Here is an 18,750-nt window from a genome sequence, read left to right on the forward strand (position 1 = left end):
TTTACAGTACAAGCTTCAATGGAATAAATCTGAATATCAAAATGAGGATACCATCTCACTGTTAAATACTACACCAACGCATACATTTTGCAACTTTCTAACCAACCCGCCAAGGTCTCTGTATTTTGATGTCATGTGTTACATGCATACAAGTCAGCCGTCTTATCTCTCTCTCTTACGTCTGAGGAAGAGGATTTTATTCACGAAAGTTCACATTAAAATATAACAGTTTGACTTTAAGGTGCCACGTTTTTAAAAAACTTGTTATTCATTTATTTAATCAATTAACTTGTTGTGTTATTTATTTTTCTTTTGTTTTTGACAGAAAAAGCCATGTCTTCAAGTGTTCACAATACTCGAAATGCAAGCATAAGAGTCTGACATGATGTTAAGACAGATTCCTAAATTTCTAAGCAAGGATGATATCTATGGCACCCCCTCCCTTTTCAAAAACAAAAGCAGAAAGCATGCTGCTTATATACCACCCCATAGTGCTTAAAGCACTCCCTGGATGGTTTTCAATTCAATTAGGCAGGCCACATATTGCCCTCCCAGCAAGCTGGATATTCATTTTACCAACCTTGGAAGGCTGAATGAACCTCAAGCTGGCTGCCAGAATCTGCTGGGATCAAACACTTACCATGATCAGAGCTCTGAGGGCAATACTACAGTTTTCAAATCCCCATAGCAACCTTAAGGACCATACCGCACCCTTTTATTTCAACAGCCCTACAAGGCTTGTTAATCTGCCAGTCAGCTTCATGGCTGAGTTATTCCCCTGCTGGAAATAAACTCCCATCAATTCTAGCCAGCGGTGAGAAAGTGATGCGCTGACTGGGCAACAGCTTGCTGGGAACTCTGCAAGGAGTGACAACATCCAGAGGGCCACACTTTGCTATGCCTCAGTTAAAAGAACTGTAAACCTAACAGCAATATTTATTTTGCTCTTTCTAGGCCAGCTCTGAGTGCTTCAAAAAAAGATGGGGGAGAGGAGAGAGAAAGGCTGACCTGAGCTGACCTCTCTTGGAAAGGTTGGCCAGAGGTCAAAGTCCTTAATGAGCCATTAGTTAAGAGTCACCTTGGGATTCTTGTGTTCCGCACTTCATGCTGTTTTGCTATTATTAAATTACAATGAAGGGAAAGGGGGGGGGAATCTTCTAAGGACAATACAGAGAAGGACAATCTACCAGTCAGCTCAGCAGTTCCCACATTTTCATCTAAAACCTTTATCTTAAGGGTTACCAACCAAGAAAAGGTTAGTAGCAAAAGTGTCTCTCTGATAGCACACCATAAGCAGGGCAATGTATATTTTAGGATCTTGGGGGGGGGGGGGGGGAATAGAAAGGATACATTTTTTTTTGCCCTGTTAACCCAAATTCTGGGGAATAAATTTCAGCACCTTTGAACATACCTATTTCTGCTGATTATCTAATACAAATTTAGACAGCCAAACAAAGGTTGATGCCATACATGAAAAACTCACTATCTGATAAAAGGCAGTGGTGCTACCCAGGCTTGGAAAAGTTACTTTTTTTTGGACTACAGTGGGGTCTCTACTTAAGAACGTCCCTACTTAAGAACAATCCAACTTAAGAACAGCTCCATTTGCTAAATTTTGCTTCTACTTGAGAACAGAAATCCAAGATAAGAACAGGAAAAAAACCCTTTCCTGCTCTTTTTTTAACCTTAGGTCATCTTAGGTTAAAAAAAAATTCTCCCCATAGTGGTAGAGTACGTATTAACCAGCTTTGGTTAATGTACGAACGCACCTCTACATAACAAAAAAACAGCCAGAACGGATTAATTGGTTTTCAGTCCATTCCTATGGGAAATTTTGCTTCAACTTAAGAACATTTCAACTTAAGAACACCATTCCAAAATGGATTAAGTTCTTAAGTAGAGGTTCCACTGTAGTTTCTATGGACGGAAAAGAGCAGATACGGATTAAATGGTTTTCAATGCATTCCTATGGGAAATGCAGATTCAACATAAGAACTTTTCAACTTGAGAACCACCTTCCAATACGGATTAAGTTCTTAAGTAGAGACCCCACTGTACAGCTCTCAAGAACTGCCCAGCCAGGAATGTCAGGGCAAAATAGTAATACTTCCAGACTCAGCTGCTGAGATCCTCAACATTATCCACCACTTTCCAATCCCATATTTATAATCATAAGGACTAGAAGCTCTTACATTTTGCCCATGTTTAAAGTCTCTGCTCAGATGGGGCAGGGAACACCCCCCCCACACACACAAACACAATACTTGGGAGATGTGGTGAATGAAACACTATCCTGTTAGGCCACTATCCTGTTCACACACATGGAACTCAAACTGTGGCAGCTGCTGTGGTAATCTGATGAGCTGTCACTCATGTGTCCAGCACCTTATCAGATTCCTGCAGTTCAATCTCTGCCAATGTCCATACTGAAGAGGAAAACAGACTATTTAAGCTCCATGCCTACCTGGAAAATATGAGACATTCTGTATTGATCTGGCTTTGCTTGGTTATTTTACTACCTGGTGAGCTAAGCAAAAATATTTCCACCATTTGAATGAGTATAGCCGAGTCTTTGTGTGGCCCTTCTCTGCCATGATCATCCTGGGACTTTCATTCAATTTTTTTCTACCCTATGACTGAGGAAGTGAATGTTATTCACGAAAGCCCATGTTGAATGTTTGATTTTAGTAGTCTAAAACAGAAGTATCGCCACTTCTACATTTGGACTGCGTAAAGGACCACACGGCTCTCTCTGTCGTTTTCCTGTATTTTCCGAAGCTTATCCTACCCATCTCTGAAGGCACTCCGCACAGAGCAGGCCATTTCTTCATGTCACTGTCCTCACAAGAACTCTGCCATGCTGGCAGCCAAGAGAAAGGCAGTGATGGGATCCTCGTGTCTTAATGGGAATTTGGAACACAGCCATAGTCTGATACCATCTTGATTTGCAGAACGACAAAAGACTAGCCTGCAGAGCCCATCTGAAATATCCACTGACTTAATGTGAGAGCGGATTGGCACAGTTAGAGATCAACACAGAGAGCGACAAACTACATGGACGAAGAAATTCTGGGAGTTATCACCCCCAAAGAGCCAGTCACCCTTTTGAATCAATGGGATAAGCAATAAGGTGGCAACTAAGTCGCCAAAATGGCAATTTAGCCACTTATCAGCCATCAAAGGAAACAACCCAGCAAGCCTGTTTACTTTGCCTAGGAAGCAGACACATCTTCCACCTTTTACTTGGGTTTCATTCCAAACGAATGCACTAATGTGCCATTTAAGTTCAAGTAGAAGAAGTGAGGTGATACACAGTGTGGTGTAGTGGATAGAATAATGGACTATCACCCTGGAGAACAGGGTTCAAATCCCCGCTTAGCCATGGAAGCTGACTGGGATAGTGAAACTGGGAAAACCACTACTTAAAATGTCTCACTTACCTTGAAAACCCTACTAGGATTTCTATAAAATGGTTCCAACTTGATGTCACAAAGCACACAGAAGAAGCACTGCGTAGTGTGTTAATGAGAAGTAGGTTTGGTATATTTTTATACATTTTCCAATGGCCAACAGCTACAGGCAACAAAACTTCATGGACTGAATTGTCATGCAGTTATCATGCCTAAAAACCTTTCTGCGTCTTGGTTTTTCTATAAAGTGGAATGTGAAAGACAACTCAAACTGCTGAACGACTGCGACAAGAACTAAAGCAAAGGTGGGCAACTTTGGCATGTGTGGGAAGGGGCAGCTACCTACCTCTGGAATCCTTTCTCGGTGGTAAGAACCCCTAAAAACCTTAACCCCAACCCCCCCTTTTTTTAAAAAAAGGAAGCAGTTAACTCTGCTTTTGAAAAAAACAGGAGTTGGGTGGGTTGTGAAACTACGCAGACGCCAGCTGGATAGCTTGGTGAGTTAGGTATCTGGCTACAGAGCCAGTGGTTGGCAATTCAATTCCCCATTGTACTTCCTGGGAGAAAAGCCAGCCTGGGTAGCCTTGGGCAAGCTGCACAGTCCTAGGGCAACCCCAAAAGAAGGGAATGGTAAACCACTTCTGAGTAGCCCACCGTTCAGACCTAACAAGGCCCTTCTTCTCTCCAAGATAGGAAGACTCTGCTTCTCTTTTCCTCTAGGAATGAAAGCAAACAGACTCTAAATCCATATCCATCACATTCAGGTTGCCTTGAGGCCGCACTGTGTATTTAAAATAAGCCTGATTGTCAGCGTATTAACACAGGCCAGGCTGCTTTAATCATGTAAGCTAGCATCAAGGAGCAAGACAGGTCAACCCTGTCTTGGAAAAAAAGAGCCAAAGAAAATAAGGCTGTACAAAGAAGGGGAATTTAAAAAAAAAGGAGGAGTGGTGAGACAGGGAGAGAGATATAGAGTCAACAGCTTGTGAAGGAACAGTCCCAGGGTTTTCACTTAAGACAGTTATGTTTAAAGACCAAGACTTTTTCTAACAAAAGGCAGAATGAAAAAACTCCCTTGTGCCACCATCATCTTCCCTCTGAACCTCTCAGCCCAAGTGACTTTCAAGTATGGTCACGTCGGTTTCCCTGGATATATTTCTGTTGGATGCAAAGGTAAGAATATTTGCTTCTGCTTTTTTTTTTCTTTCAGCATTCAAATGCCTCAACTTGTCTGGTTCCCACACATCAATCCTAGTTCTTTTGCCTTCCCCAGCTCCATCCTTCTCTCTTACACACCCTTGAAAGTCCTGTGGTTTACCGCAAGGAGTGTTTGACAGGTCTCTCTGCAACAAAACCACTGAGGGAGGCAATGCCTTTGGCAAGGACTGAGCACATGGAGGGCGTTGAGTGGGTGGGAAACAAGGACAGAGGGATGGAGAGAAGGAAAGACTGCGAAGAAGATTTCAGCACATTAACAGGAGCAAAGGAAACTATTTTCTGCTGAGTCAGACTGCTGTCCATCTTGAGTTTCATGACGGACTGAGAATTCGATTACTATGCACTAATACAGTATTCTAACCACTAAACCACACTGGCTCTTATGTTATCATCACCATTGAACAACTTTTATCTCCCCAAGGTTGCCATCTGTGGAATGGTAGTAAACAGACACATTTGGAATGGTAGTAAACAGAAATCACATTAAAGCTACAGATTTGGTTTTTGGATTTGTTTGGATGACAAATCCCATAATTCTCCATTGTGGCGATTCTACCTGACGGAAACCTTACGGGCTCCTAAATGTGGCCCACCTGGGAGAAGGACCTAAACTGGAAGATTTCGCTAAGGCCGACCTCCACCTAGCTTCCTGTTTGGAGAGAAAGCTCCCAGCTAGAAACCCGGGCAGGATCAAACTGTTTTGGTGGAGCAAGGCCTCAAAGTCCTTCCAACGGAGGCTGTCCACCCAGGTGAGCCACATTTTGGTGTCTGTCAGATAGAATTCCCAGAATGGAGAATGATGGGGATTTGTAGTCCCCCAAAACCCCAATTCTTAATTAAAGCTTTAAATGCAAACCAGAACAGAAAATTAAGTATCACAGAGTGGAGGATTTTGCCTCCTCCTAGACACTTTGCTCCATGTTCTCTGTTTTTCCATTTCTCTCATGCAAAAAAATCAGTCAGCATTTCGTACCTTTAGTTCCGATTGGGCTATCCAGAATGCCTATGGGGCATTTTTTCTAAATCTTTGTTGTACTGCTGCATGCTGGGGGTTCCCGCCCCCCAAAAAAACCATCTGCTGATGCCTCCCTTTTCCTCTTCTTCTCTCTCTCTCTCTCCATTTTTGCACAGATTTTGCTATTCTGGCTATGTAAGCAACACAACATCTGATCTCTGGCAACAAACAATATAAACTGCCTCGAGTGCTTCGTGAAAAAGCCACTTTTTAAATGGGATAGAATAGGAAACTAAGAAACACTGCGACTTGGTTTGTGTTTCTTTTTTTTAAAAAAATACCTATCATCAGCTGGAAATGGGCAACGAGTAAGCAAAAGAACCCAAATGTCCCAAGGTAGTTTGTTCTGTCTTGAAACAAGGATGGGCAAAAGTATACCCATCCAGATCCAGTGGGACTAAAACGTCCATGAGCTCTAACTAGGGTAGCCAGTGGTGAAGAATGCTGCTGGAACACAGTCCAACAGCATCAGGAAGCTCACTTTTTATTTTATTTTTACCCCACCTTTTTCCCAAAAAGGAAACCAAAGCTGGATAGTTCAGTGGTTTAGGCCTCTGGCCACAGAGCCTGAGGTTGGGAGTTTGATTTCTCGCTGTACCTCCTTGACAAGGGGGCTGGACTCAATAATCCATGAAGCCCCTTCCAGCTCTGCAATTCCAAGATGATGATGATGATTTAAAGTGGTTTAAAAATAAGTGTATTAAAGGCTAAAAACAATAAATTATTACAACATTAAAAAGAATTAAAAGGAATATTAAAACTAGTAGATAAATTAGAGCCAAAACCAAAAATTACAAAAGAACCACAGTCTTGTTTTTTTGGGGGTGGGGTGGGAGAAACCCTCTTCTAAAGCCAGTCACTAAGAAAAACTCTGCCTGAAGAGAAAGGTCTTTGCCTGCTTGCAGAAGGGCAGTAAAGATGTGGCCAGCCTAGCCTCCTGTAGGAGGGAGTTCCAAAGGCTGGGAGCAGCCACTGAGAAGGCCCTCTCCTGTGTCCCCACCAGACAGATCTGTGATGGTGGTGAGACTGAGAAAAAGGCCTGCCCTGATGATCTTAAAAATTGGGAGGCTAAGAAAGGAAGGTATTGCTTTCAATTACATATCAATTATGTATCCCTACCTATGCAAATGTTTTCCCTCAAGGTCACACATGTTTCTTGTTGATCTGAGCGGTTGCTTGGGTTGGGAGAGCTGGTCTCCTGCATTCTGTTTTCCCAGAAGCCCACCTAAGGTGAATTGGGCAGGCGATTCCCTCTTTCACAGAAAGGAAAGAATGAAACGGGCAGATGGGAGGTGATGGTGGTCGTGAAGATAATCCCTGTTTTTGCAACTTATGCCTTTTGATTAAAAACATTTGTGTCCTGTCGAAATTAAGGAGGGAGGAAAATCAGACGGGGCTCTCTGCAAACCAGTCCATCCCTCCCCCTCCCCATCTTGTCTGTTTGCCAGATGTTGCCATACTACGTCGTCGTAGGGGTCGGAGTGGGGTGCTGAATGGCTGCAGAGTCAGCCCTCCCAACAAGCATACTTACAACTGTTTCCTCTGCAGGAGTCAGGAGGGGGGCAGGTGGGTGGGAGGGTGAAAGAAAGAATATGAATGGCCCAAGAAATTTTAAAAAGGGAGGTGTGTGGGAAGGAAAGAATTTGTTACGGGCAGGAAAACTGCACTCCAAGATCAGACAATGTGGCCCTGCTTTGCAACTAGCCTTACAGAGGCCGCGTGGAGCCAGCTGGAACAGAAGGGCCATCCGTCCATCAAGTCAGCCTGCCCAGCTTAGCATTTTTATGGGTACAAAACCCCTCCAGTTTAGCATTTCCACCCTGCTAAAATTGCCCCTCTGGCCAATTACATCCACTGCAAACAGCCCACTTCTTTCCTTCCACACTAGTCACAGGTAAAACTGGGGCAGCCAGCTGCCAACTTCCTCAGTGGTGGGTCTGAAAATCAACAACATAGGGGGTCAGGGTTCCAGGAAGGGTGAGGTTTGAGGAAGGGCCCTGAAGGGTGAGGGGTCTTGGTAACAAATCTGGCCCTGGGAGCCCAAAGGGTCCCCATCTTGACTTACACTGACGAGCTGCAACTTTCCGGCCTCAAAAGAGCAATGCTACGGACAGAGTGCGGGACCCCGTGCAAAAAAAAAAAATGTGTTTCTCTACTGAGCTATAGAACTGAACTAATAAAGGCAGTCAGATTTCCACTCCCAGAGCAGGCTGCCATCTGAGTTACCATTCAAGCCACAGCATTCTTGCTCCTGGGTCAGCCAGCCCATGCACTGGGTCCTTGCAGCTGCCACATCATAAATCCCCTGCCCTGGAGGTTTCATGTCCAGGGCACCAATGTCAAAACCATTGTCTTGTTTTATTAACAATCCAAAATGCTGTTGCAGCTCCCCAAGCCACCCGCTTTAATGGTAGAGAAATGGCGACGCCTTTTGCCAGGTGTGTTCTGGTTTGACTTGTGAGCTTTATTTTGCATAGACCAGAAGCCTGGGAACTAAAATGTGAAGGGAGGGTCTAATGAGAATCAGCACAAACTCTTGTAATGGTTTTCTAAATTTTGATCTTTTTTTGGGGGGGGGATGGCGGGAAGGAAACTACACAGCTGCCAAAACAAAGTTTCATAAGATCCTTGGACATCTCCGTTGCTTCCTGTAAATTTCTGGTCTCTTCCCCCAACTGAGTGGCTAGGGTTTCAAAGGTAACAGGGACCCCAGTGTGATACAGTAATCAAAACTGCTGTACAGCTCAGTGGTCTAAGCATCTGGCTGTGGAGCCAGAAGTTGAGAGTTCAATTCTCCCACTGTGCCTCCTAGGCAGGCGCTGGACTCTTACGATCCATAGGGTCCATTTCAGCTATGCAATACAGTACTAAGACAAGATTTCTAAGACTTCTGATATGCTAGACTAGGATTGCTTTCTTCGCATGTCCCAATCCTAACCTAGCCTTGAAGCTTCTTGGCTGACCTCCAGCCACCCATTCTTCATCACAGGCTTAAACCTTCCTCACAAACTGGTTGTGAGATTAAAGAGGGAAGAGATAATAATCTTAGAATTGCAGATCTGGAAGGACCCCATGGATCATCAAGTCCAGCCCCTGTCAAGGAAGCCCAGTGTAGGGAATCAAACTCCAGCTTTGCAGCCAGATCCCTACACCATCGAGTTCTCCAGCATTTCATGGGAACCATGTCTCTTGTCTTGGAAGTAAAAGATGATATATAAATTCATGTATCTAAATTTCATTCATATTCAATAGTTTTTCAATGTACTGTATTTTTAGGTACTTGACTTCTAAATAATTTATAAGATGTCTTGTGTCTCTTTTCAGGAGAAAGATAGTGAAAGGATGAATGAAATGCAAACTAATATATACAGCGATATCAAAACTAACTAAGGAGTTCCAACTCTAAGCAAGTACACGGTAACTCTAGTTTGCTTCTAGCTCTGGCGGTCCCTGCTTTCGCCACACTAAGTTTGCAAACATTCCCATTCTGGCTCCCATATAAGGGTTAATCATATAGTATATCCATCCCAACTAGAGGCCACTTTAACAGCCTTCCCCGTGAACTTGTCTAATCTTCCTTTAAAGTCATCCAAGTTGGCAGCCATCATTGCATCCTCTGGTAATGAATTCCATGGATTAACTGTGTGCAGAAGTATTTGTCATTTGTGTGTGTCTGTCTGAAGCTCTTCTCTCTCAATTGCCCTTTCCGATTCCCCTCTCTTCCTCTCCACACACCTTCTCTCTCTCTGTCTTTCTTCTCTCACTACCCCCTTTTCCTCCTGCAGACCAGGAACAAATCATTCTTGCCAAGCGTCTGGTCTACTCGTTTGCAAAGAGTAAGGTGATAGTTTCAGGGTGCACTCCCCATGCAAAGGTGAGAGACTCCACTCTCTTTGGCACAATTAACCTGGGTAAAGCTATTCCTTCTCCATAGGGAATCCTCATCATTATCACCATCATTGGCCAAAGAGAGAAATGCTCCTTTCTGGGGTCATCTAGATTTTAAACACCCCTTTCCAGATGGTACACACAAAGTTCAGAACAAGGATCACTGCAAGTTATGTAGATTCTTAAAACAACAATAACCCAACAATTGGGGGGGGGGGAATCTATCTCTGGAGGCCAAAGTGCTGAAACTGGAGCTGTCCCACTTCGGGCACATCTTATCATAAGAAGGCAGGACTGGCTGGAAAAGGGAATAATGCTAGGAAAGGCACCCGGAGAAGAGAGAGACCAAATGAGGCAGTGTACATGGCTCCCCTCCTCCCTTCACATCCACCCTGTAAGGTAGGCCAGGCTGAGACACGGGGCCTAGAAGAAGGCCATCCAGTGAGTTTCACAGCCCAGTGGGGATTTGAACCCAGGTCTTCCAAGTCAAAATGCAGCATTCTAACCGCCATACCATACTAGCTTTCTGAAACAATAATCAGCGTGGTAGAAAAAGTATTACAAAACAATCTGTAAAATGCAATACTAAGGGGCTCATGATGATAATAATTCCCTTCTCCTCGTGACAAGCAGCAGACAGAATTCTCTGCCTAAGAGAAATGCTTCAGAATGTTTTATTGTTCCTTGGCCAGATTTTTCTCTACCCTTCACCAAGAATGGAAAACAAAGGAGGGTGAGGGGTAGGAATCAGATGGTGGTAAAAGGAAGGTCTATCGGGAAGGAGAAGGAATCAAGGGGAAGGGGATGTTTCAGATTATCAATCCACCAATGAACCCCAGGGCTCTGTTAATATCATCCATCTCTTCCCACATCTCGTATTGCATAAAAACCCAGTGATGTAGACAGCAAAGAATTCAGGGAGGTGAAAGAGAAGCCAACAGACTTTTGAGTTTTAACGGGTTAGAAGGAAAGAGAGAGAAAGACATGGCAAATGAAAGAGGGACCCTAAAAACATTTTGGCCATAAGGATTTAATAGTATTTAGAATCAAAACACACCTGCAATTTCTCCAAATGCATTACACCCCCTACATAATTTATGGATTGCACTTTAAACTCGCTTTCCTTGTTCGCTTTGGTGTGTATTGGGCTCAGATGTCAGATGCAGTCTGCTAACCAAAACCAGCATGACTTCAAAACGGGGAGAAAATTCCTTTCACATATAACTGTGATGTCAGCTAGGGAGGGAAAAGGAATGTGTATTCATTAAGAACTATTTTCTTCTTTGCATTATCTTATTGGTCCAATCTGCGCTCTGTGACATGATTACCTATTAACTTGTTCATGTAACTTTCGGTTTCCTGTTGAGAGGAAAATAACAAGCCCACGTTTCTCTTGCTTAAATTATGTTCAGGGAAAGGTATGAAACTAAAAATGCATAGATTTGAAAAATGAACACCAACATTGTTTAGTCAGTGGAGAAAATACACTGGGAATGCCATCTAAAAGCAAATACAAAATTTTAAAACAAACATGGGATGAAACCTTGTTCATTCTGGGATAACATTAAGTTATCACAACAGAAATGCGCCGGGCGTTCATGTGAGTGCCAAAATACATACAGATCTTTATAAATAAAAACCAACAAATAATTTAAAAAGTCTCACAACCCAGTACGGACCTTGGACAAGATCCAGTACTCATGGATGTCTCAAAAATGCAATGAAAACAGTATTAGTAATTTCCACGTCTACAACGTTATCAGTTTCTATCCTGTCCATGGATTTCAGCCTGAAATTACAAAGCCTGCCCCATTCTTTCAATCAGGACAAGATCTGAAGAAACATTTCTCACTCCTTTGTCTTACAATTCCCTCTGCTCTTTAAAAAAAAAATTGCACTAAGTCATTGCTTTAGTATTTTCACAGCTGGCTCCTAGCACAGCACTTTAAACAGAGCGGAATACTTATTGGCCTGAAGGGTTTTAGAAACTGAAATCCGAAGACAGCAACGCATCCCCTCTGCAGCCTGAGGAAAACAGGGGTGAAAAGCAGCGTGCTAAAATACCCTGCGGTGGTTTCCATGTAAAAAGGGAGGAGGAGGAAAAGGAGGAAACCCTGTTCCCTTATTTGCTCTTGAGACAAGAGCTAGCTGACTTCAAGGCTTCACAACCACAAGGAGCTGCTGGATAGTTCAGTGGTTTAGGCATGTGGCTGCGGAGCAAGAGGTTGGGGGTTTGATTCTCCACTGGGCCTCCTTGACCAGGGGCTGGCCTTGATGACCCACAGGGCCCCTTCCGGCTCTGCAGTTCTAAGATTATTATAAGAATGAGAAATAGGAGGGTCCCAACTCACTGGGCAGATGGGAAACCCAACTTCATCTTCTCTATCAGAACAGTGTACTAAAACTCCCAAAAAGCCTTTGCCACTAGCTGTGCTGGCCAGGAGTTCTGAAGATCTGCAGTCCAAGAACATCTGAACACCCAAGGTTTGGAACCACTGTATTAAAAGAAAAAGGGAAAGGTTGTGTTTCATTGGGTTTTGGGAAGGATTCAGTCAAACCCTTCCTTGCCCACCCATAGGCTTGAAAGTTTGTGTGCAAAAATCCAGATTTCTGTGACATATCCAGTACTGAAGTGTTGTGGAAAACCAGTGTAGACAATGTGGAGCTAAATGAGGCAGCAGAGAGGCAGTGCAATGTAATATAATGGTTAACCTTTTAAAATGGGGTTTGGAAGTTCTACAATATTGCAGTGTTACCCACTAGATAATCTTGGGCCGATCACTTTATCTCTCTCTCTCTGTCCTGCCTTGCAGAGTTGTTTGGAAGAAAACACAGAAAAAACACAAAAACTGAGGTCACTGCAGGGAAATGTGGATAGAAAAGCAATGGATATATAAATAAACAGCAAACAAACATAATGCTTTAAAAAACACACTCTGAACACACTGAATGTCATCTGGTTTCAAATGCTAAACATGTTTGGACTTTGAGAAAGAAGGAGGCAGAAAAACGGCCAAAATGGGGCAAGACAAAGGCCACAAGACCCGCCTCCTTATATGCTGTATATAGGGCTAAAGTAATCTGCAGATAACAGACACTGCTGATACCAGGATCTTACTATAAACACATATAAAACATCTCTCCCTCACAACTGTGAATAACACTTTTGTGGATAGATGGGAAATATTTACAATTAACACAGAGAAAGAAGGCGACTCTCACTTGCTACCCTCCTTTCTTCAAAACTTCGAAAGTTTGGCAGATATATTTGGGGAAATAATAGCCAGTCATAACACGACTAAATTGCAGCTACTGGAAGCAAATGGTTTATTATTTACTGGAAAGGGCAGTAACAAAAACAAACACCTTGCAATGTCCAACTTAATTTTGCTTTGGAAGCTGTTAAAACTCACTAAAGATTTCCACAAATCCATACAAAGGACATCTGAAGTCAGTACAGTAGTTACTTCCCATAATTGAATTTTGAGAAAAACCATTTTATTTTTCAGCAGTTTCTCATGTGAGCACATCATTCTGCAACTGTTGCCTCTCTTAAACTTAATGCACACTGTGGTCTTGAATTCCGAATGACTCTTGGACAAGACAAGCAAACTTGGACAGTACTGACAAAACAGACAAAGATGATTTAGGAAAGAGAGATAAAGTTTTAAATAATTAGAGATCCCATTACTGTTAAGACAGGCCTTCCGTGCATTGAAATGGTATCCTTCTTTGCCTGCATAGTCTCAAAATTATTTAAAAGGGGGCATTTATTTAATTACTTTTCATGGCACAGATCTTTTCACAGAGGATAGAGTTACTCTAAGAATAGTGTGGTACAATGTGGTCATTTCTGGAAGACAGAACTGACTTTCTACCATCACTTCTAAAACATATTGAAAAGGACATGAGTGTCAAAATGTATGTGCTTTTATGTTGGTGTACTGAAATCTTACCTTTTGACTATACAGCAATAGTTTGCTAACAGGACATTATGTTTGCTTCATTGACACTGATTCTAAAAAAAAATTAAAAAAATACCCTTGTGCTCAAGTTAAATTCTTCTTTATTTTATAGTATAGCAATATTTTAATACTTATTTAATACTTAATCCTTGTTTAATACTTAATATTTGTTAATACCTAATACAGATTTATATATTTAACATTTTTATCTGTTATGGGCATTTAAAAAATGTGTTTGCTATTGAGACTTTACAAGAAGCTGATGATATGAAATACATACTATTTGGACAGAAACTTTATTCTCCTGCTCTCGCCTAAGTGTGCACAAAACAAGGAAAAATTCACTCAGGACAGCATTATTAGCTCCTCCATAAATCCTAGCAGACCTTTATGCTGATAACATTTTCTTAGCTTTAATGATGTTATATTTAAATAACACATTTCGGCCAAAGAGTCCAAAAAACCCACAACAACCAACACATTTTATGTCCATGCAGTACATTTTTATGTCTTTCTCAAACTATCTTGTTCTTCTGTCTCTGAAATTTTATATATATTTTCACTTTCTAAAATTACATCTATCCATCTTTGTCAGGAAGATCACAATGGCCGCAGGTTGCCCTGAGACTTAACTGACAAACAAAAAGTCCTTCACCTGGAAACGTAGATACAAGTGTGTGCCCTCAAGTCAATTCTGACATATGGTGATGCTTTTCAGAACTTTTCAGGTAGAAAATATTAGAAGCGGTTCACCATTCCCTTCTTCGGGGGGGGGTGCCCTGGGACTGTGCAGCTTGCCCAAGGCTACCCAGACTGGTTCTTTCTTTCAGGAGACATAGTGGGGAATTGAATTCCCAACTTCTGTCTCAGCAGTCAGATACCTAAACAACAACTGAGATAATTGCATGCCATCAAGCCAATTCTGATTTATGGCCCCCGTTTTCAGGGTTTTCTAGGTAAAGAATACACAGAAGGGGTTTACCATTCATTCCCATCTTCTGGGGGCGTCTTGGGACTGTGCAGCTTTCCAAAGACCACACAGGCTGGCTCTTCTGGGAGGCGCAGTGGAGGAATCAAACTCCCAGCCTCTGGCTCTGCAGCCAGATACCAAATTCACTGAGTCATCCAGCCAACTAAGAATATATATCCCACTGGAATTAGGAATTGCTTTCATTTGCTTAATTCCTGGTTAATAAAAGTTGACTATAAAACTTTAGATGAATGTAGCATTTTAAACAGTAATTGAGGAAGACACTGGTACTGCTGCTTTGCATAAGGGGAATCATGACTACAGAGAGATATTTACATTCTGTACAAAGTACGAGTTTAGATTTCAGAGCTTATCAAAGCAGAATACGACAGCTTGTAGAAATAATGCAAATTGGATAAATTTGCATACTTTTTGTGCCTTGTAGATTCAGTTTGTGCTAAGTCATGGAAAACAGGGTTGCAGGGGAAGGAGAAAGCAAGTTATCTGCCACTTTGAAGTCTCATCAACCACTGGAAAATGCAGTTATTTACTCTGTTTATTTAAAATACTTTTACTCCACCTTTCTTCTTTAAAAGGACCCAAGGCAGCTTACATCATTAAAAGAGTTAGTATATAAATATTAAAAATTATCAAGCAAATACCACACTAAAAAAGTAACACCAAAAACAGATTCAAAAGCAACAAGGTACAACCATCTATTTATAATCTCCACTCAGGCAACCAGTAACTAATGGAAAGCTTGGTTGAAGGTCTTCACCTGCTTGTGGAAGGACAGCAAAGATGCGGCCAGACTGGCCTCTCATGGTTTATCATGCATCAGCAGATGTTGCCCACAACTTCAAGGCCCATCTCCACAGTCATAAGCACTAGAAACTTGAGTTGAAACCTAATTTTGATTCCTGCTTGAAGAGACCCACTGAAAACCTATATGACTAATGTCGCCACTAAGCTCCATTCCCATCAACACATCTTCTCTAGATGGGACTAAACTTGGCTTTAGACTTTGGTTTGTTGAAAGAACTCTAGTGAAATTGGAAGTCAGATTTTTAACAACCTTTTGCTTTCCTCCAAAACACACATATGTGTCCCCGAAGAGATACTGTATGCTAAAATAATAATAATAGTGACATATGTGTTGACATCAGCAGCATAGAATCAGCCTGCTGAGAGTTAGATGGTGCAATCTCTCAACATCACCATTTGTACTTCTTATGTTGTGTGTTTGATGAAACACATGCACACAGAAGGCCTGCCAGCTTTGTCTCCGGGTGTAAAAGAGAAAACAGTAGCACCAGGAGTAAGAGTAGCAGGTTGTCACATTAACACACCGTGCTGGGTGAAAGGGTGGTGCTTGTGGTGGTGAGTGGGAAGAACTCCTGCCCCATCTAGAGAAAAACCTGGAGGCAGTTCCTAACACAACACTTCCCCATCAGGGAAGCACTTCAGTGTGTGAAATATGTTATGTGGGAATGGACTGCTTTCTAGTTCCTTTGGACTTCCTGCTCATCGGTCCGTCAGGGGGTATCCCACATGGATTTTCCCCTGATAGCACACAGCACACAATAAAGGTATTGGCCATCCTTGTTTTCAGATTGTGTACAAGGGCAGCAATTAAGGAATTAGAAAAGAGCATCAAGTGCAAGGATGTGTCACTGGAGACTAAGACCAAAATCATCTACACTCTTTTATATCACTGTATATATGTATATGGGTGTGAGACCTGGATACTTAAGGGAGGTGACAGGAAAAATAATGTATTGGTTTGAAATGTGGTGCTGGAGGAGAGCTTTGTGGATACTGCAGACTGCCAGAAAAAACAAACAATTAGGTCCTAGGACAAATCAAGCCTGAACTATATCTCTTTGGAAACAACATGAGAAGGCAGGATTCTTTGGCAAAGGCAATGACGCTGGGAAAGGTGGAATACAATCAGGAAAAGAGGAACACCATATACCAGATGGACTGACTCCCTAAAGGAAGCCACAGGCTTGAGTGTTCAAGAGCTGAGCAGGGCAGTTGAGGACATGACATTTTGGAGATGGCTCATTCTTAAGGTTAATGTAAGTCAGAAGCCCACTTGATGGGCACATGGCAACAACAAACAAGGACAATATGCCCTTATTTTCCTTTCCCCGCAAAAGGAAATGAGAGGGCCCTTTCTCACCTCAATTAGAACAAAGGTTTTTATTTTGAGTATTAATGTAGCAGTTTGTACTGAATTGTGGCAGGAATGAGGGAAAAGGTATTAATGAAGGGGGGGGGTTGTTTTAAATGCCTTGTAACATTTTGCCAGCAAATTTGCCACAGGGAAATTAAGTTCAGCGAAGTACTTACTTTGTAAGTGGCAGCATTTCCAAGCCACCACCAAATTTTGGCAGAAGGGGAGACTCCACTAGGAGTACTGAAAGAAGGGTGTATTTAAAACACACCACTCATTTGACTAGATTTTAAAAGTAGCGGATACATCTAGTCCCAACACACCAGTACTAGTGGTAAATAAATATTACTGTCGTAACTGTTTACATGCACAACCACAACTGTTGTTTTTGTTTTGTCTTTCCATGGCAACCGCTTCACTCTGCCTAACGGTACGGCCTGACAGTGGACTCGAGGTAACCACAACTGGATGGAATGGGGTTGCCCCAATGTCTGCAAAGCCCTGCCACACAACCTGACAGCATACATTTCTTATAAGTATTTTTAAAGGTCATGAGGACCGCATCCCCAGTTGCCCTGGAGACCAAACCTCCTAGCTTCTTCCTACAGTAGATCGCTTCTGTGTAATTTCAAAATGGCTGGATCTTCCAATCCTGGATTAATTAATATGCATACACAAGAGGTACACAAGGCATTTCATACGGCCGTAAATTTATCACTGCTATTTCCAGAGACACATTATTTGCAAGGGATGACAAGGGGAGAAAGAATCAAAAAGAAGAAAAAAAAGGTGGGAGGGGTCCTCATTTTGCTGAATGTTCTGTTCTCTGACCCACCAGGAGCGAGAGAAACATGAGGCCTCAGGTGAGGCAGCTCCGCGTAGGACGACGACGTCCCCTCTTGTTTAAGCATGCAAGATCTCCATCACCACAGCACGACAGGAAAAAAAAACGCTTATTGTTTTACATGTTTACAAACAGCCCTTTCAGATCTCTGTCCCCTGAGGAGGCGTGCATTGTAATAAATTCACAGTTCGGATGAGGATGATTTAAACAGCTTTGGAGTGGCATGTTTTTAATGACTTGTTCCAATTTGTCTGCCTCTACTGCCTGTCAACTCCCCCCGCTGGCAAGAAGCCTGTTCCCACTGCATAAACATTTATCAACAAGCTGTAAGAATTACACTTCTCCCCAATCTTGTTTTGTTTGGAAAAGGGGGGGGGGAGAGAGAATCAGTCGCAATGCCATTTAATCTCACTGTCGGTCAACACCCAGTCAGCTTGTGGCTTATCCTTGTGTTCTTCTCTAGCCCTGGAATTTCCAAAAGGCTTGTTATATTTCCTTCTTCCTTTCTATCCAGGAGCACTACAAAAAATGCAACTTTACCGTAGACTTTTCACATTATGTGAAATTCAACTAAAAAAAATTCTTCCCACCCACCCCTCAACCGCAGAAACAAACAAGCATTCATTTACCCTAATGCAATGGCCACTCTGGAGACAACATTTATTCCGCTAAAATGTTGTGTTCAAGGAGACGTTTGTGGATGTCCTACCTAGACCACCAAGAAGACAACAAGTGGCTTCCAGCCACAACTCTAGAAGAAAATGAAACTGAAGCTGCCACACTGTGGGCACATCCTACGAAGAGCAGACTTACTGGGAGACATAATAAACTCAAGGACTGTCTCTTTCTTTATGAGTTGGGGCCTGGGTGTCAAGATAATCAGAAGAGGCCTTTCGATCTCACCACCTCCACAGGCGTGTTTGGTGGGGACAAGGGAGAGGACATTCTCTGTTATTGCCCTTAGATTTTACAGTAACAAAGGATGGAAGGAAGGAAGGAAGGAAGGATGGAAGGAAGGAAGGAAGGAAGGAAATTAACTACTTAGAAAATTGTGTTGGAAACCACATTTTTGTCAGGGCTTGGAATTTTTTCAGCCAGGCTTAATACCTACTGAAGTCTAATCTCTTCAGAGAAATGAAGAGGCTTGTGGTACTGCCATCATATCATGTTCCTTTTAAATCCTTAGCTACAAGGGAGTGATGTTGGGGAGGGGGCTTGTACTGAAGAGTTACGACCTTAAACGAGCCTTTTTTTTAAAAAA

General features: G+C 42.4%; 1 protein-coding gene across 29 annotated transcripts in view; it reads right to left on the minus strand.

Annotated features, from left to right (window-relative positions):
- FBRSL1 (fibrosin like 1) overlaps window positions 1-18,750 on the minus strand; it is a 724,755-nt gene that overhangs the window by 600,732 nt on the left and 105,273 nt on the right. The gene's annotated exons all lie outside the window — the stretch shown is intronic.

Source organism: Pogona vitticeps, chromosome 14 (genome assembly GCF_051106095.1).
Source record: "Pogona vitticeps strain Pit_001003342236 chromosome 14, PviZW2.1, whole genome shotgun sequence".
Lineage (NCBI taxonomy): Eukaryota > Metazoa > Chordata > Lepidosauria > Squamata > Agamidae > Pogona > Pogona vitticeps.